We start from the raw sequence: 21424 nt of genomic DNA, 5'->3' as shown, positions 1-21424 counted from the left end.
TCAAAAGTTCAACGCGACGTGGGCGGTCCCTCACTACGGAGGCGGATACGGTCAAAAGGTCAACGCGATGTGGGCGGATACGGTCAAAAGGTCAACGCGATGTGGGCGGTCCCTCACTACGTGGGTGGTCCGGAAGTAATTCAACCCCCCCCCCGCAAAGGTCAATGACCCCATCAATCATTTTGACACTATGATATATACTACTAGTGTAGAAGCCATGTGTTTGTTGGATTTATTACCATTTGTATTACCATAATTTAACTACAAACATATAGCTAGTATAATGAAACTATGGTATTTTTAGTTGCTGTGGTTTTACTAAAGATTATTAATTGGAGTATGGTTCCTATATATAGAAAATGGTAAATTTGTGGATACTGTGGTTTTACTGCAAAACCACCCCTGCTGAAAAAAACAATGAATTTTTTAACTAGAATGAGATTTTTAAATTAAATTCCTCTTTGTAGTGTGTTTTGGGTTTTATTTCAATAGGATTTACCATCCCATCAATAGAATCCATCACATACAAGTAGACAACAAGTATCCATAGTACAATTCCCAATATAACCATTAAATCCATTACATTTTCTGTTGTATTTTGCGCAGGGTTCTATTGTTTTTATTTCAACAGGAATACTTCAACTATAGTTACTTCAGTAAAAACATCATTCATTTTCCAAATCGCTTTAAATGATATAGCAGCAGATCAGAAGTTAACACGCACGCGTAGCTCAAGGTGTATGTGATGCTTATTTACCGTTTAGCCGTTATGCCGATCATTTTCATGACGATGTTTCTATGTTCTTTGACTGATCGTAACCCACAGATGATTACACCACACTTTAACATCTGCCTTTTTCATCTTTTATTGTTCTATTTGCCTTTTTAGAGCGCTATCAACGGTGTAGCAGCGCCTACGTTTACATTAGTTTAGCGGGGAAGATCCCAGAGTTGCCCGATTTGCGTAAAAAAATCCGCCAAATGGCCACTCAAAGCTTGCCGGAAAACCGCGAGTTTAGAAAAACTGAAATACTTGGCAACAGTAAAAGGTCCTGGCAGATCGCAAGCCAGATAAATTGCGCACACGGGAAACCCCGCTGCATAGAAACCATTTTCTACTTTTGGACCTTTTTATAAATGTAGTGGAGTAAAAAGTATGATATTTGTCTTTCAAATGTAGTGAAGTTAAAGTACAAGTACTCCGAAAAAATAATACTCAAGTACAGTACAGATACTCAGAAAGTGTACTTAAGTACAGTACTCAGGTAAATTTACTTCGTTACTGTCCACCTCTGAGTCTGATTGGGGGTCTGTGAGTCTGCTCAGGCAGGTTCTCTTCTGTATATTTCATCTGCTGTAATGTGTGAGTGGTGATCATGGGAACGTGGGTCACGTGGAGTGCTCGGGATCGTCTCCCCAGGCTGTAATTGGCATGTTCACACAACTTCCCTGAGCATTGTCCCGCAGCCGGATGGTGTCTGACTCGCTGACCCTCTGCCCTCACTCTGAATAAATGTTTAAATTGGTGAGAAACCTATGGGAACGTCCAGAGAATCATCTCTCTGTTAACTCTCCATGGCTGTGGATTTGTGTAAATGTCTCATCATATTCTGCCTTTAAAGAATTCATTATGAGTTCTGATTAATAGTCAGATATGATTTTTTATTTTAAATCAGATCTATCTTTCCTCTCGTGATGATTATTTAACACTGAAACAGTTATCTGTGTTAAGAACCCATAAGATGAATTGCTGTAAAACGACCTTTGTTTTAAAATGGAGCTGGAGATGATGTCACCTGCAAAAAAAAAAAAAAACTTAAATCTCTTTATCATCTCAATCTGAGAATATACCTCAGGAATTTTAGAAGAAACATCAAGACCTCCATAAAGTCTTGAAGTTTAAGTATATTTTTAAGTATACTAATATCAATGGACTAGTATGCTTAAAAGTTATTTGAATACCACTTGGCCCATTTTTTATTTTATAAATTATACTTTTAAGTGTACTTTAAGTGTAACAGAAGTAAACAAGTTTACAATTAGGTTTTAATTTGTACTACAACTATACTCCATATAAACTTGTTGGTATACTGATAGTTTAGTTCAATAGTTTTAGCACATAGTCTATGAAAGTACACTTTGAAATTTACTCCCAGTAAACTATTAGTTAAGTAGTTTTTATACTGCAAGTGTACTTGTAGGTTATCTTTAGGTGTACGTTTACTAGTTCATTACTTGTACACTCTAAGAAGAAAAGGTTCAAAAATTAACCTTTTGAGGTTTCTGGAGATTGCAACTGTGGGGGAACCTTAAACGTTCATTTTTGAACCTTTTTAAAAAGGTTCCAATTGGAACCCTCTCTAAATGGTGCATTAAAGAACCAGCAGAGTTCCTTTTGGAACCCTTTTCTAGTCACCATTTCAGTAGTATTATTACTATTGTTATTATTATATTACACATTATACTATAACATTTCATAACACAGACACAACACCATGATTCTCCAATAAATATTTATTGCGTGCATGCAAAAATTTCAGACAAAACACAAAAGTACAATACATTTGATTTAAAATCTGATTGTGATGTGTATGACATTAACAAAGTAAAATAATTATGAAATAAAGCAACACCACCTCACTGCATACATTTATTTAAACAAAGAAAAATGCCCATTTTAATCTGTAATATGTGATCATTTACTCACCATCATATTCCAAACACTCCTGACTCTCTTTCCTTAGCAGAGCACAAACAGAGCACAAGAGAAAAATGTTTGCTTTTTGACTAGCGTTTTTGTATAAGTGAATGGTGACTCAGTAACATTTTTCCTAACATCAGCCATAAACAGAGAGAAAGTCCATAAAGTAATGTATGCAATGAAGAGCTGTGTATATCCCAGTTGTATCCTTCAGTACTGCAGGGTGCCAGGTCTGTTTTTTTTGGAAAAAAGTGCAATAAAAAAAAACAATTTAAAAAATATTTACAATGACCTTTTGCCCATCAGCTCACACATTGCATGTAGGCTTCACTGACACCTGAGAGAAATATAAACAGACAAATTAATAAAATAACAATTAACTTTAACATCTTCAACTCTGTAATTTTAGATTTAGATTTTAATGATATCTCACACAGTAGATCACAGTAGAGGGATATGTATCATCAGTAAACATCCAGATGCCACAGCCTGAGGTAATGATAAGGATCATTCATTCATGTTCATATTGCTGTTATTGTGTATTGTCCAAAGATTTAAACTAATTTTATTTTGGTGTTTTAGCGTTATTGTTTCAAGAAACTATAATAAATAAATCCCCTTAAAACTGACCAGAAATACTGAATGGAGAGAGAGGCAAGAAACCTGAATATAAATATGTTATTTACCTGCGATGGTAATCCAGATCATTGAGGAAAACTTGCTCAGCATCTTGCACGGACAAATTCTGCAGCACAGCCAAACCATAGTGTATGATGGCCTACTAAATAAAAAAAATTCATTTAAATATACCTTTATACTAATACAGAATAGCAAACCACTTTACTCAGATCTCTACATACAGTAAGTTCACCATCGTAAACATGACGTTTGCATACCGTACAGTGGGCTTTAAAAGTGCAGAGCAGGAGAAGGCACAAATGCATAACATGGGTGGACACAGCACTGGAAACAGAACACCACAGATTTGTGAAACTCATTTGTGTTATGTTGTGTCCTCTGCAGTACTCCTTCAGGCCACAAGCCTGTCTCAATAAAATATATTTGTCGTGATCAAGGGAGGAAGAACCCAGATGCAGGCAACAGTAAAGGGTAAACACAGAACTTTAATTATAAATACAAAACAATAACCCACAGTGGGGTAACAAAAAAACACTATAAACCAAAGACCTTTCAAAAGACAAACAAAAACTTCCCACAATGGGGCAAAATGAGAACTAAAAATAATCAAAAACTCAAACTTACTACACGGGCAAGACAATGCATGAACACGAGCACTTCAACAATGAACCGACACAGGACAGGAAAAACAGAGGCTTTATATTGGGGAATACAAACAAGGAATAATAATACAGGGAGGGTGACGGGCAGGTGACAACTTAAGGATCAAACACTAAGGAGAAGTTAACGAGGGAACGAGAGGGCGGGGCTAAAGACGCGACACTGGAGAGAGGGAGAATATGGAAGGCCAAAACTACTTCTCTCCACATAAAACAGGGTATCCTGCCGTGATTCTGCCACGAGATCAATAAAGACATGACAAGATGAGGCAGAATCAAGACACTTGAGAGCCCTGTAACATGAATAGAGTTTAGCGGGCTGTGCGTCAGTAATAACGGTCCGTGGGGAAATGCAGCGTTCCGTGTGTACTGTAGTTAAATGGATTAAATGAGGTTTTGAGGCAACAAAAATTGCCTCGATGATTTTTTGTATTCGAATAACTCGAGGAATCGTTTCAGCCCTATTTTATTTACGAAGACATTTACATACTGTAAATACACGATACAATTCATATTACAACAAATCATCATTTAAAATTTCTAGTTCTTGTTCTAGTTTTCTAGTTCTTGTATTATTTGACAACTAAATTCATTATAGCCAAAAATGATTCTTATAAGAATTAACAATTTAGCATTTCAAATTACAACTTCTGTAGCTTTTTTCATTCCTGAAATTGCAAAATATTTACATTAAAGAAGTGACATGACACGGCTGAAACGAATATTATAGTTTGTTTTAGATGTAATGCAATGTGTGTACACGATTTAAGGTTTAAAAATGTTGTATTTTACACATACCGTGCATGTTTGTATCTCCTCTTTGCCCTGCCTCTCTGAAACACGCAGATTTTTTACAAAGCTCATCGCTCCGAAAAGCGAGGTGTGCTATGATTGGCTAGTTAACCAGTGCGTAGTGATTGGTCGAATACTGCAAGTGTGTGACGGAAATGTAACCCCTCTTACCATTTTGGAACCTCAGGTTCCTCTTCTATTGTGCTGAAACTTTACGCCCACTTTACTTACGTATACTTTTGGGTGGTCTTAGTCAAATCATACCACGAACTGATGTAGATTTGTGGGGGTGTGGTTACATGAGGTGTTTCAGGCAGGTCTGGGTGAGCATTCGCTTTTAGATAGAATGCATCTTTTGTTCCAACACTTTAATTTTTGCAATTTTACGTGTCTAATACATTCATGGGCAACTTATAACACACCAGACACAGAAAAACATGTATTCGCACCATATGACCCCTTTAACTGAACAGGGTAACTTTTTATAAGGTAGTAGTATATGACAAGCTGAACCTGAAGGTCATTTGAATTAAAACATGTGAATCAAATCGAACAAACATTCACTGATACAAAAACTCCAAATGGGATGGATGAGCCTGGTGGCTCCTACACAGTTTGTCAAAGCGTGGCTTTATTTTAGTGAGAGCTAGGCGCATGTCATTTTCAACATCCAGACGGGCTCTATGCTTGGACTGAAGTACTTTTTTCAGTGCTGAAAATCCAGCTTCACACAAGTAGGTTGTATCGAAAGGTAAAATACACTTTTTATTGCCTTTTCAGACAAAGCAGGGTAGTCCTTTCTAGCAGACATCCAAAACTTTGACATAGAAAGGCTTTGGAACTTTGTTTCCATCTCTCCTTCATTTGTCAAGTCAATCAGTTGCTCTTGTTCTGCTAGATCCAGATGAGTGCCAACCCCTGGTGCAAATGGGTTTCTAACAAACTCCAGGTGGGTGTTGTTCAAATCAGGGAAATATTGTTTAAAATAGCCCTTGAGATGTGACAGGTGAGACTGGATTATGCGCATGATGTTGTCAGCAGTGGAGGAGATGCACTTTTAGGTAAAGAGAGGAAACATTTCTGTAACTCCCTCCTGCAGTTTGGTTTCCCACAGAGATATTTTCTGTGTGAATGCACGTACCTTATCTTGTGCATTCAGTATGTACACATTGTGCCCTTGCATGCTCTGATTGAGGACATGTATGACAACTTTAGTATCCACGAGTCATCTTCAAAACATTTGGCAAGTTCTGTCTTTTCACCAGAGAGAAACTCTCTCAGCTCTTTGCGCAGCCCATACACCCGACTTAACACAGCCCCGCGCGAAAGCCAGTGTACTTCTGAGTGGAGCAGCAAACACTCGTAATCTGCACCCATTTCTTGTAGAGTAAACCTAAAAGTCTGCATTTCAATGGGTGTGATTTGACATAGTTCACAGTTTTAACTACATCTCTCAGCACTTGATGCATTGCAATTCATCATCCATTCGTTTGGCCACAAGAGCCTCACGATGAAGCATGCAGTGTGTGTCGCAACAGCGTTAGGGGCTTCCTCTTTTATCATCGTTACAAATCTGCTGTGTTTACCGGTCATAGCGTCAGTGCACACTCCATCACACCGAGACCAGTCTACTGAATTGTCCTTCATAAATTGATCGATCATATAAAATATATCCTGTTCTGTGGCTCTCCCAACCCGGTCTCATGAATTGCGTATAAATAACACGCTGTTGCATTATCGTGAAATACGTACGCCAAAGTTCGATTTTACGTGCATATGATACGCCAATGTTTGCGTGCACCTCGCTGAACAGCAGCCATTTTTAAAACGTACACGAAGAGGAAACACTGAAATAATTAAAATAATACTGTTAGGTTTAGGGTTTGGGTTAGGGTAGAGGTTATAATATGCACGCACGCTAACATTAGGTTTAGGGTTTGGGGACAGGTTAATAAGACAAATTGCCGGTTAATATGCATGCGCGCTAAATTGGCGTATCATATGCACGCAAAAATAGGCGTATTTATGCACGCAAAATCAAACTTTGGCGTACGTATTTCACGATCATGCAACACGCGTGTTATTTATACGCAATTCATGAGTTCAAATTACTCGATAAATCTGTCCCGTCTGAGGAAACGAATGTAGCATAAGCATAAATTGTGCTTGATTTGCTACATCGGTACTTTCATCCAGCTGCAGCACAAAATATTCACTGTCTCGCAGTTGCTCTAAAATTTGCGAAGCAATATCACTGGCCATGTCACCTATGCGTGCTCCCTGTATTGTCCGACAAAGCCACATAATCTACCTTTTGTGCTGCGTCCTCTCCCAATAGCTCCCTGCATTGTAACAAATTGCTGTTAAGAATACTGTTATTTCAATATACAGTTTAATCCTGTAGATTAACAGACCAAGGCCCATAGATTAATCCAGTGCTTGATTTGAGTCAAATTTTATGGGGGGTCCACACCATAAGATTTTTTTTTTGGTGGGGGTTAGTCTCGCAATATACAATTTATACAAAATACACAATATATTTGATCATAATATGCATAATTATATACTATTCATTAAAAACAGGCTTAAATAAAAGAACAGGCTTCTTTTACTGTATTTTGGATCAAATCAATGCAGGCTTGGTGAACAGAAATTACTTTTGAACAGTAGAGTACGTCCAACAGAATAATTCTAGCATTATTAACCAATGTAGTATTTACTATTTTCCCTAAAAACAACTGGATGATTGACACATTGTGATAATAATGTTTGTTCCAAAAGACTTGTTTAAATGCAAGAAACTTTTCACTTTCACTAGTTTATTAGATATTAAAAATATAAACTGTGACAAGACCGGCTGTCAGTAAGTGTGTTAGTGTTGTGGGTATTTTTCAACGATTTCAGTGCAGTTTACATAGTTACGTCCAGTAGGTGGCGGCAACGGACTGTTATGAGTGAGTCTATCAGTCAGCAGACTATTCAACCATTTCAGTCCAAAAGTCTGCTTTATTCAGGAACTAACTACAGTATGACTATCAATATGTCAATCATGGCTATTTCAAGAGTGAATCCCGCATTAATATGTCGATGTAATTCCTTTGCAGCGTGTATGTGGCCGTTGGTCTTAGCAGCATGAAAAGCAAGTTTTATACAATTCTGAATGGATTATATATAGCACAGAAACCGCACAACAAGCACTCCCTTTATAATTACTAAAAAGCTGTCACTCATCTTCATCGAGATCTCTAGCACCCCAAAACCAGGCCTAATAATAGTTTACGCAAGGAATACAAAAGCCCCGACATGGAGTTGATAAATGTAGTGGGAATACTGTATATATATAGAGAGAAAATTACCCCTCAAAAAAGTAGAAGCTTCCTCTTCCCGACTACGAGTGGGGTTTTTTTATTCTCCATTTTTTAGCTGAAGTAGCTTCACCGGAGCGATGCCAGTCATGTCAACGATGTCCTGCATTTAGCGGTCTTTAGACGTGGGGCGGGGCGTTTCAAATTTAAAGAGACATGACAACTAGCCCATAAACAAACTTAATATAAATTATTGTAAATAATTAATTAACGAAATTTACCATATCCATTTCATGAATTTAATCACATTTGTCATTATAATTTTTACTCAAATAAAAATATCTGAGGGATCCCCGACATCTTTTTTTTATTTCTTATGGGGATCCCGGATCCCCCCAGCCCCCCCTCAATTCGAGCACTGGATTAATCCCTTTCTGTACATTTGCAGCATCTAACTGTACACCCTTGAGTTAGGCTTGCCATAAAAAGAACGTAGTTCGGTTAAGATTTGGGTCAGTTTTGGTTAGCCACAAAGTTAAAAGCAACAAAAACTGCCAATAATAATATCTTACAATATGATACTATTATTACTATCACGAAAACCCTTAGCAGACACACAAAGCAATGTATATCAAATGAGGAAGGCAAATATTTATATGATATTATATTATATACAAATTTATATCATTATAAAAGATTGTAGATTATTTTTTTATATTATTTGTATGGGTGTTTTTTGTGACTGAATGGTATAGTTTGAGCATTGAGAACCGACTGTTTCGCCTGCTTTTTAATCAATGATCCGGTATTCGCAGTGCTTTATGAAATCGAGCAAGCCTGGGCTGCGTTCAGCCCCCACAAAAAGTTGCAAAACGTTTTTTTTAAATGGAAACGGTGGTGCGGTTGAACACCCTGTTGTGATGACGCGAGAGTTGAGCTATGGCAGCTGAGAAGGCCATTCTTTGTGTTCTTTTTGAAGAATTTTCGTAGTCTGATGAAATCGGTATAAATACGTGTCAGGTCTCGGGTCTAGCACTCCTGTTTTGTGTTTTGTCCTCTGTCATTGTTGTGTTGAGCACGAGGTATTGTTTGACAGCTCACCATGTGCTCAGAAGTCCATGTGCTTGACCCCGCCCCTCTTGTCATCTAATTTATTATCACTTTCGACTTCCTCACGTCACCTGGGTTCTTTTCTCTCCCCAGCTGCTCCTCATCCCTACTCTGATTACCTTCCCTTCTTATTCCTTGTGTTTCTCTTGTCTTGTGTCGGATCGTTAATGTTAGCCTCGTAGCTTATCGGTCTTAGACCCCTTCTAGTACCTAGCGCTATCTTGTCTGGAAATCTAGTTTCTGCCTAGTCTGGTTATCTAGCTATTTTGTCTTGTAACCCCAGCCATCTTCTTGTCTTGGTATCTAGTACTCACCATCTTGTCCCGTCTGGCTCCAGTGCTGTTAACCACTACCGGGTGTCTGCATTGTCTGCTTTTGTTTGCCTTGTAGACCTTCCCCAACGCCTACTCTATTGTCTTCGGGAGTGAACTCTCTCCCGGCTGGGAGACCTTCTACTACCTGGCTTCTCTGCACCGGAGGCCGAATCTCGCTGAGTGCTGACCGTCTACTCCAGTCGAGGGACCAACTCTTGGCGAATGGATTACGGATTGACTGCCCTGCGGTCTCCTATTGTCATCCCCGATCTCTTAGTCACGGATTGTGGTCGGGTGCCTTCCACCGGAATCTATCATCGAACCTACTCCCTGGCACGGGACCTCAGACAGTTCTGCAGAATCTGCATTGTGGCGTTTGGACTGCCAACTCTCCCTCAAGGAGCATTTGCTTCAGAACCGTCATTGTGACGTTTGAACTGCCATCTCTCCCTCAAGACGATCCCCTGCTTCGCTATCTTTTCCCATGGTCTTTACGGCCGAGCGCTCGAGCCTTTTTGTCCCCAACCCCTAGTGGTTCTGACTTTTTGTGGAGGCAATTTCATGCCATATCTGTCTGTGTATACTTCTGTTAAATAAATCTGGTAACCTGCATCTGACTCCTGTATCGTCCCTGACAAATACGTGCTGAATACTGCAAAATACATCTCTTCTAATATCTTCAATTGTTGCGTATACCGAGCTGCAACTGACACATTTAAACGACTTTACAATGGACCCATTGTGCGAGCTGTCTCTTTAATACCACGTGGCTTATATACATGTTGCTGCTGACATTCTTGACACACCCACCGAACAAGAGCTTGAAAAAGCTGGCAATAAAAAACCCAGGCCAATACTGTGAACTGGAGAGGTGTAATGGGAAAATAGGATTCCCAATTTTGTTGTGACTGGTAAGCGCTTACATTAAGCAGCCTGGAACACTTAAATCTACAAGCATTTTTTTCATGTATTAAATGTAAAACTCTTAGGCCTGATGGTGTATTGTAGTGTGAAATGTCTCTAATTATTATGCATTTTATTTAACCATATTTTTAACTTTTAACATATTTTTAACTTATTTGTAAGCTTTTATTCTAGAGGCAGTAAGAAGTCCTTCATGTGATGACTGAGCTGGAGGTCAAAAAGTTACTAAACTTGGGTTTCATCTAACTGTTTTCATCTTTTACAGTGTTGTTTGTAAATTATTTATCTAATACATATTTGCACATCTGTAAACATACCTTTTGTCTTTAATTTCTCTTGTTTGTTCATTCAGTTCGTTTATTGGTTTCTGTTATTATATGTTTATGCACTAAATCTTTTACATTGTTTTAATTTAATCCTTAATATATGAATTTAGTGCTTAGTTTATTGTTGCTGTTTTTTTTGTATTGTTACTATTTACAGAATGTGTTGCTTTTAGTTTTTTGTTTGACATTATTTGTTGCATAGTTTCCATTGTATTTTTATGTTTCTGTTGTATTGTGTGACTTTGTTTTTATTGCTTTTTTTCTGTTATCTAAATGTTAGTATGACTGTTTTTTTTTTGGCACCTCTTTTGACATTATATTTATTTTTGCTGCATTTGAGTAGATTTTATTGTCAGCATCAATTAAACACAATACTTACACATTTGCTTGGTTTCTGTGTTTTTTCCAATTATTCAATATATTATCATATATTGGGCCAGCTGTGGGTGAGTTAGATCGTTGTGGTGGCACTATGGCCCATTTCTGGGAGAAATAAGGTATTTATTTGCTATCTGGGCAGTAGAGAATTTTAAAGTTTTACTTAATTAATATTGCATATGTAAGGAATAATTGACTCCGGTCCGTTCAATTATCGAAAGTTAATGCACACCCGAGGTGTAACGGCCACTCCGCTTCGCGTCGTGGCCGCATTACCACCTCGGGGTGTGCATTAACTTTCGATAATTGAACGGACCGAAGTCAATTATTCCGCTTATACCACGGTCACAACACCACAAGACGTTGTTCCGATACCACAAGACGTTGTTACGATGTTTTATCTCAAGACATTTGTATGGTATTTGTCCCGGAATGCACTTGCTGGTAGGACTAATTTCTTACGCATCTCATCTGAAGGCGTTGCTTGAGCTGCATATGCAGTTTTCCGAGAGCGAGAAGAAGACAGACAGTGCACGTGCACACGCGTTTGCTTCACTGAGAGTGAAAAGACAAATCTATATTTGATTTGTTTTCGTCGTATTTAACACCCCTGTCGTATAAGAAAAGTATTAAGAAAAAAAAGTGACATGGAGGTTTCTGCGCCAGCTGCGGTTCTCGCAGTGGCACAGAAAGCTTCCTGCGTGTTTTAAGTCCCGTTTACCCATTCCACAGAAGAATTTAAGATGTTGTTGTTATTTTTGTGATTCGTGTTTTATCTTTAACCCACTGATTGTGTCATGTAGTTTGCTGTTACCTTTGATACATGCTTTAGTTTTTCGTCTGAACAGTCCTGTACAGTGCTCTCGCCATTGTTGTTCAAATGTTTTTACATTCAAGATGGCGCCGCGGATGGCTGCCTCGGTTTGGAGTGCTCTAGTACTTATGTCTTTTTTGTTTGTTTTTCCTGTTTTAAGCTACTCTTCTTCTATCACCTTTACCAGGGACGAATTGCTTAACATTAAGCAATGCCCTTCTATCAATCTTTTCCCTAATTTTGAAAATTCAGACGTCTTACTGGACATTTTACTCGGAGGAGCGGCAGCTCTGTACAAACGCTCTAAAAGACGCAAGCGGGGAAAGCGAGCGGGTGCGCTCGTCAGACTCCGACGACGCGGATTTAGGACCCCGCTGCCGAGTATACACCTGGCGAATGTCCGCTCCCTTACCAACAAAACGGACGAAATACTCTTACTCACCAGGACAAACAAAGATTTTTCCAACTCCGCTGCGCTGTGTTTCACAGAAACATGGCTCAATGACACCATACCGGACAGCGCGTTACATCTGCCGGGTTTTCAGCTGTTCAGAGCGGATCGCATTGCCGAGTCAACAGGGAAGACACGTGGTGGTGGATTATGTTTTTATATAAACGAAGGTTGGTGCAGAGATATAACAACACTGAAGAAGATGTGCTTTTCGTACTTAGAAGCGTTCTCTATCAACTGCAAACCTTTTTATTCGCCACGCGAGTTTTCCTCATTTATTCTCGTGAATGTTTACATTCCTCCACATGCTTGTGCGAGCGCGGCGCTGCAACAGCTGGCGGATTACATCACTGACACGGAGCAGCAACACCCGGATTCTCTTATTATTATTATTGGGGACTTTAACAGAGCAAACCTCTCCCGTGAGCTGCCAAAATACAGGCAGCATATCACATGCCCCACCAGAGACAGCAACATTCTGGATCACTGTTACACCACAATACGGGATGCATACCACTCTGTTCCCAGAGCAGCCCTGGGTCTCTCTGATCATTGCCTGGTTCATCTTCTTCCGACCTACAGACAGAAGCTTAAATCTGCCAAGCCTGTAGCAAGAACAGCAAAGAGATGGAGCAGCGAAACAGAGCGGGCCTTACAAGCCTGTTTCGACTGCACGGATTGGAGTGTCTTTGAAGCTGCAGCCACTGATCTGGATGAGTTAACTGACACAGTGACATCCTACATCAGCTTCTGTGAGGACATGTGTATTCCCACCAGGACTCGCTTAACATACAACAATGACAAACCATGGTTTACAATGAAACTGAGACAGCTTCGTCAGGCCAAAGAAGATGCTTACAGAAGTGGGGACAAAGTCTTGTATAATCAGGCCAAAAACACACTGACAAAGGAGATAAGAGCAGCTAAGAGAAGCTACTCTGAAAAGCTGAAGAACCAGTTTTCAGCCAACGACCCTGCATCAGTGTGGAAAGGCCTGAAAGACATTACCAACTACAAGCCATCATCCCCTCAGTCTATGGGTAATCAACGACTGGCTGACGACCTGAACGACTTCTATTGTCGTTTTGAAATGCAGAGTCTCACCCTTCACACCCGCCCTGACCCTATCTCTGCTATACCATTAACACCTCCTCTTGACATTCAACCTGCACTTAAGATCTGCGAAGAGGATGTTTGCCAGCTTTTCCGCAAACAAAAGATCAGAAAAGCACCAGGCCCAGACAATGTCTCACCCTCCTGCCTGAAAGTCTGTGCGGAGCAGCTGTCGCCCATCTTCACTAATATTTTTAACAGATCTTTGGAGCAGTGTGAAGTCCCTTCATGCTTCAAACGCTCCACCATCATCCCTGTACAGAAGAAACCCAAAATATCTGGACTTAATGACTACAGGCCTGTTGCTTTAACATCTGTGGTCATGAAGTCATTTGAGAGACTTGTACTGGCCCACCTGAAGGACATCACCAGACCACTTCTTGATCCCCTCCAGTTTGCTTACCGAGCAAACAGGTCTGTGGACGATGCAGTAAACATGGGACTGCATTACATCCTACAACACCTAGACAGACCAGGGACTTACGTCAGGATCCTGTTTGTAGACTTCAGCTCGGCCTTCAACACCATAATCCCAGACCTCCTCCTGCCCAAGCTTACCCAGCTCTCTGTGCCAACCTCTACCTGTCAGTGGATTATTAACTTCCTGTCGAACAGGCAGCAGCTAGTGAGGTTGGGAAAATTTAAATCCAGCACATGTACCATCAGCACCGGAGCTCCTCAAGGATGTGTTCTTTCTCCACTGCTATATTCACTCTACACAAACGAATGCACCTCTACAGACCCTTCTGTCAAACTCCTGAAGTTTGCAGATGACACCACAGTCATTGGCCTTATTCAAGACGGTGATGAATCTGCCTACAGAAAGGAGGTTGCTCAGCTGGCTGCCTGGTGTAGTCAAAACAACCTAGAGCTGAATGCATTCAAGACAGTGGAGATGATAGTGGATTTCAGAAGGAACCCTCCATCACTTCCTCCCCTCACCATCCTGGACAGCACTGTGGATACTGTGGAGTCATTCAGGTTCCTGGGCTCCACCATCTCTCAGGACCTGAAGTGGGAGTCCCACATAGACTCCATTGTAAAGAAGGCCCAGCAGAGGTTATACTTCCTCCGTCAATTGAGGAAGTTCAACCTACCACAGGAGCTACTGACCCAGTTCTACTCAGTGGTCATCGAATCTGTTCTGTGCACTTCAATTACTGTTTGGTATGGCTCGGCCACCAAATCAGACCTACGAAGACTACAACGGACAGTTCGTAGTGCTGAGAAAATTATTGGTGCTCCTCTGCCCACACTTCAGGACCTGTACGATTCCAGAGTGAAAAACAGGGCAAGAAAAATCATCATTGACTCCACACACCCAGCACACAAACTCTTTGATCTGCTGCCCTCTGGCCGGCGCTTTAGAGCACCAAACACCAGGACTTCCAGACACAGAAGCAGCTTCTTCCCCCAGGCAATCTCCCTCCTAAACAGATAACTGCTCCTTAAGAGCAATATTCCACTTCCACTACTCCTATAGTGTGCACTATAGTGCCTTATTATATCTACATCTTATGTATACATGTATATAACACTACCTCTACTTACTAAATTATCCATTTGCACAAGTGTACATACAATCTGTTAATATGTTTATTCTACTATATACTACCCTGTACAATGTCTCTTATATGTTATTATCCCCCATTTTCTGTAAAATAGTCTTTATTTTATATATGCACAATTTAGAATCTTTTAGACTGTAAATCGTATTATATTGTATTGTCATTGTGTTGAATGTCTGTACTAGAAGCTTCCAACACCAAAGAAAATTCCTTGTGTGTGCAAGCACACTTGGCAATAAAGCTCTTCTGATTCTGATTCTGATGTTCATGCTGTCCATAAATATTAATAGTTATTTCTTCTCAGACAATGGAATTTGCCTGTCTGTTGTTAAATACATATTCACTGGTGGACAGTAGGCTAAACTTGGCGAAGTGATATGGAACTGTAATGCGGTCAGCAGACCTGGAACACCTTCATAGGTGTGCGTTTAACTGAAAAATAATGCACACCCGTCGAACGTTCGTCAGCCAATCAGAATGAAGCATTCAACAGCCCCGTGGTATAAAGGTATTTATAGTCTGTTTAATATTTGACCTGTGTTTCTCTCTCCTTTATCTTAAATGTGTGCTTTCACTGTGTATGCGTGCGTGTCTGTGTGTGTGTGTGCGTGCACGTGTCTGTGAGTCCGTTTGTGTGTCTATGTCTATGTGTGTTAGTACGTGTGCATATTGTGTGTGTGGAGTGTCTGTATGTGGGTATGTCTGTCTTCTGTGTTTTCACCTTTTTCTTGTTTTTACAGGTATAACTTTAATTGTTTTGCTTATAGTCAATATATCTCATGTACAGCTGCTTTGTAAACAATGAAAATTGTAAAAAGCACTATATAAATAAACTTGAGTTGAGTAGAGTAAATATAAAATAACATAGCCATTACTGTAAAATTACAGTACAGACGTAAAACAGAAAACTGTACTTAAACTGTACAATTGCGGTAAATACCTGCCAGTACTTTACTGTGGAATTACATCACAACTGTAAAATGAAAATCCGGTTAGAAACCTGTAAAATTACAGTAAATGGCTGGAACCACTGCTGCCAGTACTTTACTGTAAATTTACAGGGAAATTTTTTACAGTGTGACGATGTCTTTAGTAGCTGGTAATGTTTCACCGATTGTGTGCGGCTTTTTAGCACAGACAATGGAGGGATGCCAAATAGGATGCCTTTAAACGCCTCTCAGGGAGCGATGCTTGCTGCCGAAAAGTTACTAACCTGCCTATAGCTAAACACATTTCCTTATGTTTAAAATAGTCCGTGGATTTTCCTGCCTCCTTGGGATGTTTCTGCTGGATGGTTTCATGCACTCGTTGGAGAGAATCTCTTGGCAGAGTACACACTGAGGATCGATTCCCTGCTTTAACGTACATGTAAAACCAAACGTAATTTATTGTTTGTCGTATTTTCTAGGTTTTTGCTTAGCGTTCACCGCGTCAGACTGACACAAACTCGTTGTTGCAGTAGCAGGATTCTTCAAAGATCTTTCCATCATTTGACGGGCACGTTACATGCAGTGCGGCACCAATTTTGCTACGTTCAACGTACTGTACGTGCAAAATGTAAATAGCGAAATATATTCATCAATAAATCATCAATAAACAAACTACAGTTAGTTCAGAATGCAGCTCCCAGAGTTCTATCCAGGTCCAGAAAATATGATCACATAACCCCAATGTTATCAACCCTTCACTGGTTACCCATTAAGTATCATATTGACTTTAAAGTTCTTTTAATTACTTATAAAGCCTTAAACAGTTTAACCCGTACCTACATAACAGAGCTTCTACCACACTACAACCCATCACATTCTCTAAGATCTCAAAACTCCAGACTTCTGATAACACCTATTTAAAGTTTATTATTTAACCCTTCACCTGCCTGCGCTTGGGTTCTGTCTCCCCATATCGTGACAGAATGCAACGACCAAAAAAAGAGAACCCAGCAGGTAGCATGGACGAGCCAATTGAGGTGTTTAGAAGCCGTCAGGCTCACACCCTGTTCGGCTTTTGACAGAAAGGGACACCCCTAAAGGACTTTGCCATGGGGCCATGGACTTTCTGGCTACAGCGCATAACTCGGGGTTCAACGAGTCCGAACTTAAAGTCATTTTTAATAGTTGCCTCGATGAACCCCTAGGACCCGCTGAGATGCGCCGGCTGAAACCGCTGGGTTTCGTGGATCATCTCCAGACCTTGCTGGATCGTGAGTGGTCCAGGGAGCTCTCTAGGGCGGAGTCCTCCACGGGCTGGCAACCGTCCCCGAGGGTCGTGCGCTACAGATCGGGTTTGTGAGCACCAGCGTGCCGTCCACCTCATCCCCTGCTATCTCTCCACCCCCTACTAGTGTCCGAGACAAGCGGGGAAGACGGGAGTCATGCGACTCTGCATCGGGCGTTTCCGGCACGGACTCCGTGCCCTCGCCCACGCCGTCCTCTCAACCGCCTGCAAAGCCCGTGGTCGGATCTAGGAGGAAGCAGGGGAGGAGGGGAATCGAGGTCCAGCCCCAGCTGGTGTCCAGTCCGGTGTCCAGTCCGGTACAGCCTGAGTCCATTCCTGTGTCCTGTCCGTCCCAGCCGGCGTCCCAGCCGGCGTCCCAGCCAGTGCAGCCGGCGTCCGAGCCGGTGACTCAGCCGACGATGCAGCCGGCGTCCCAGCCGGTGCAGCCAACGATACAGTCAGCATTCCAGCCGGCGTCCAGTCCGGTGCAGCCGGCGTCCAGTCTTGTCCAGCCGGCCCTCCAGCCGGCGTCCAGTCACGTCCAGCCGGCCTTCCAGCCGGCACCTAGCCTTTGTCAGCCGGCCTTCCAGCCGGCGTCCATCTCTGTCCAGCCGTTATTGTCCCAGTCTTCCCCAGCCATGTCTGTCCCTTCCCATCCCCAATCATCTTCCCGCAAGTTTCCTTTTAATGTTAAGTCTTGTCACCTGCCCGTCACTATCCCTGTTCTATTATCCTTCATTAGTTTTCCCCTTTATAAGTCCCGTGTATTCCCAGTCCTGTGTCGTTGCATTGTTTTGCTGTGTTTGTTCATGCCGTCCCTTTCTGTGTTTTGTTTTATTATTAAGTAGCCCTGTTTTGCCCCCATTGTGGGTTTTGTTTTGTTCTTTGTTATTAAAAGTTTATTATTTATTTCACGATGAGAGTGGAAGAACCCAAGCGCAGGCAGGCAGTAAGGGGTTAACAGAGATTTATTTATTAAACAACAAAAACAGAACCAAAAACACCCACAATGGGGGAAAACAGAACTAAGAAATATATATAAAACAAAAGACTTCCCACGAGGGGGCAAAATGAAAACAAGAACAATAAAACTAAACTAAAGGACACGACCAAACGTCTTAAATCAAACACGACATGACAGGGTAGAACACAAAACTCACAAAGGGAATCAGGGTAATCCAAACACGAAATCCACAACTCGACACACGGGCAGGAACACACACAATACACGAGCACAGGACAAAGGAACATGAGGGTATAATAGGGAAGACAAACGAGGGATAACGAGCAAGGGCAGGTGTAGAACATAAGACACAAGAGGGAGACAATACAGGAAACGAGAGGGGCGGGGCCAATGACAAGACCTGAGAAAACACATGAGATGTCAAAAAACAAACATCTTATGGTTTTCTCACATAAAACCTAAGGCTTTGCGATGGCTCTGCTACAGGACCAAGAAAAACATGACTAAGGAAGCAGAGCCATGACAATTTAACCCTTCACCTGCCTGCGCTTGGGTTCTGTCTCCCCATATCGTGACAACTAAGGTCGAGCAGGACTAGGAGTGAGATGTTACCTTTATCTGATGCTACAAGCAGGTCCGTTTGTAATTTTAACGAGAGCAGTTTCAGTACTATGATGCAGTCTAAAGCCTGACTGAAATTTTTTGTGTATGTCATTATTTTGTAAGAAAGAGCACAACTGAGTGGACACTACTTTTTCTAGTATTTTAGACAGGTAAGGGAGATTTGAAATCGGTCTATAGTTTCCTAGTTCATTGGGGTCTAAGTTTGGTTTCTTGATAAGAGGTTTAATGACAGCCAGCTTAAAGGGTCCTGGGACATGGCCTAGATTAATTGACGAGTTGATAATGTTATAAATGGGCTCAATTGCAACGGGTAATAACTCTTTTAATAATTTAGTTGGTATGGGGTCTAATAAGCAAGTTGTAGGTTTAGATGTTGCAATAAGTTTAATTAAATCTTCCTGATTTATAGGTGAAAAACACTGTAGCCTTTCTTTTGGGGCGATGGTTGGTACTAATTCATAGGACAGACTTGAAGGTTGAGTTTTTATTATTTTGTCTCGTATGTTTTCCATTTTCTCTGTAAAAAAATTCATGAATTCATTGCTAACAATATGCGGCGGAATAACCAGGTCAGATGATGTCTGTTTATTTGTTAATTTAGCAACTGTACTGAATAAAAACCTTGGATTGTTTTTGTTAGTTTCTATGAGGTTGCGGAGGTGCTCAGCATTTGCTGCTTTTAGTGCCTTTTTATAACAGTTTGCACTCTCTATCCACATAATTTTAAAGACCTCTAATTGGGTTTGTTTCCATTTGCGCTCCAGTTTACGTGTTTCTCTTTTAAGGGCGCGAGTGGTGCTATTGTACCATGGTGCTACGTTTTTCTCATTAATCTTTTTTGACTTCATAGGTGCGACAGCTTCTAATGTATTAGAAAAAATAGTGCACAATTTGCTGGTCATGTCATCGAGCTATTCTGTATTTATTGGTATGGTTATTAAAGGAGTCAGATCTGGCAAAATCTTTGTGAAACTATCTTTAGTAGTCGAGGTAATTGTTCTACCCTGTCGATAACGAGTTAAACGGCTGATTTCTGCAGTGCGCAGTGTAAATGTTATAAGATAGTGATCAGTGACATCGTCGCTTTGAGGTATAATATCTATATTGGTTAGATCGGCTCCGTGAGATATAATCAAGTCTAGTGTATGATTAAATCGATGAGTGGGTCCATTGATGTGTTGTGTTACTCCAAAAGAGTGTAGTAGCTCTGTAAACGCACTGCTAATGCATCGTTAGCACTATCTACATGGATATTAAAATCTCCGACAATTAGTACTTTATCAACGTTAACCAATAGGTCCGATAAGAAGTCTGCGAACTCTTTCAGAAAATCAGTGTAGGGACCAGGGGGTCTAAGAACGTAAAAGAAAGCAATGGTTTTTTACTTTCGTTTGGAACAATTATGTTCAACGCAAACACTTCAAATGATTTAAATTTATGCTCTGTTCTCTGAGTTATAGTAAGAAAGTCTCTAAAGATTGTTGCGACACCGCCACCTCGACCAACCGGACGTGGCTCATGCATATAACAGTAGCATGGTGGGGTACACTCATTTAGACCGTAATAATCATTTGGTTTAAGCCAGGTTTCGGTAAGGCAAAGTATATCAAAATTGTTGTCTGTGATAATTTCATTTACAATAACTGCTTTTGAATTTAGTGATCTAATATTAAGTAGGCCGAACTTTATGAGTTGGTTTTGGTCGTTTATTACATTGTCTTCAGGTTTAATCACGATCAGATTTTTTCTCTGGGTTTTGCCTAAATTATTATTTTGTAGTATTATTCGGGGGACAGATATGGTCTCTATGCATTTGGAAGCAGTAACATTTATAACAGTTGAGTGGGAGGAACACAGACTATGGTTAAAGTTTTGACTTAGCGGTGGGAGACGTTGTCAAACGGTGCGTAGCGTCTTTGAGATGTTGTCAGACAGAAGAACCGCTCCGATGCTGCTGGGGTGCAGGCCGTCAGGGCGGAAGAGCCTAGGTCGCTCCCAGAACAGATCAAAATTATTAACAAAGAGCAGCTTCTGTTCAATACACCATGACATCAACCATTTATTTAGCGCAAATAGTCTACTGAACTTTTCATTCCCTCGTCGGTAGGTAGGAAGAGGAATATTTACATATAATTTGACGGTTTATTATGATAAATATCAAAAATCTAAAAGGTGTGCTTCATAGAGTACACACACATGAACACAGTACAGTAAGTTTTGTGGCTGTAAGTCATTCCCTTTAAATGCTATTGAGCTTTAAAAATGGTATTTTTGTGTATGAGTCCATACAGTAGTGAAACACATAGGAATATTTACATATAATTTGACGGTTTATTATGATAAATATCAAAAATCTAAAAGGTGTGCTTCATAGAGTACACACACATGAACACAGTACAGTAAGTTTTGTGGCTGTAAGTCATTCCCTTTAAATGCTATTGAGCTTTAAAAATGGTATTTTTGTGTATGAGTCCATACAGTAGTGAAACACATAGGAATATTTACATATAATTTGACGGTTTATTATG

At 40.6% G+C, this 21424-nt stretch overlaps 1 long non-coding RNA gene across 2 annotated transcripts; it reads right to left on the bottom strand.

Moving 5' to 3' along the window:
* Positions 1-174: 174 nt before the first annotated feature.
* LOC130550467 (uncharacterized) lies at positions 175-9603 on the bottom strand. Of its 2 annotated transcripts, XR_008962426.1 has the most exons (4): positions 3388-9603; positions 3135-3190; positions 2708-3038; positions 175-1796 (listed from the first exon to the last, which is right to left on the bottom strand). It is a non-coding gene; the product is annotated as an uncharacterized LOC130550467 (long non-coding RNA). The 2 variants fall into 2 exon arrangements; XR_008962425.1 differs by lacking the exon at positions 175-1796 and having other exon boundaries at positions 1815-3038.
* Between the last annotated feature and the right edge of the window lie 11821 nt (positions 9604-21424).

This window comes from Triplophysa rosa, unplaced genomic scaffold (assembly GCF_024868665.1).
Source record: "Triplophysa rosa unplaced genomic scaffold, Trosa_1v2 scaffold344, whole genome shotgun sequence".
NCBI lineage: Eukaryota > Metazoa > Chordata > Actinopteri > Cypriniformes > Nemacheilidae > Triplophysa > Triplophysa rosa.
This window is presented reverse-complemented; position numbering and strand designations above follow the sequence as displayed.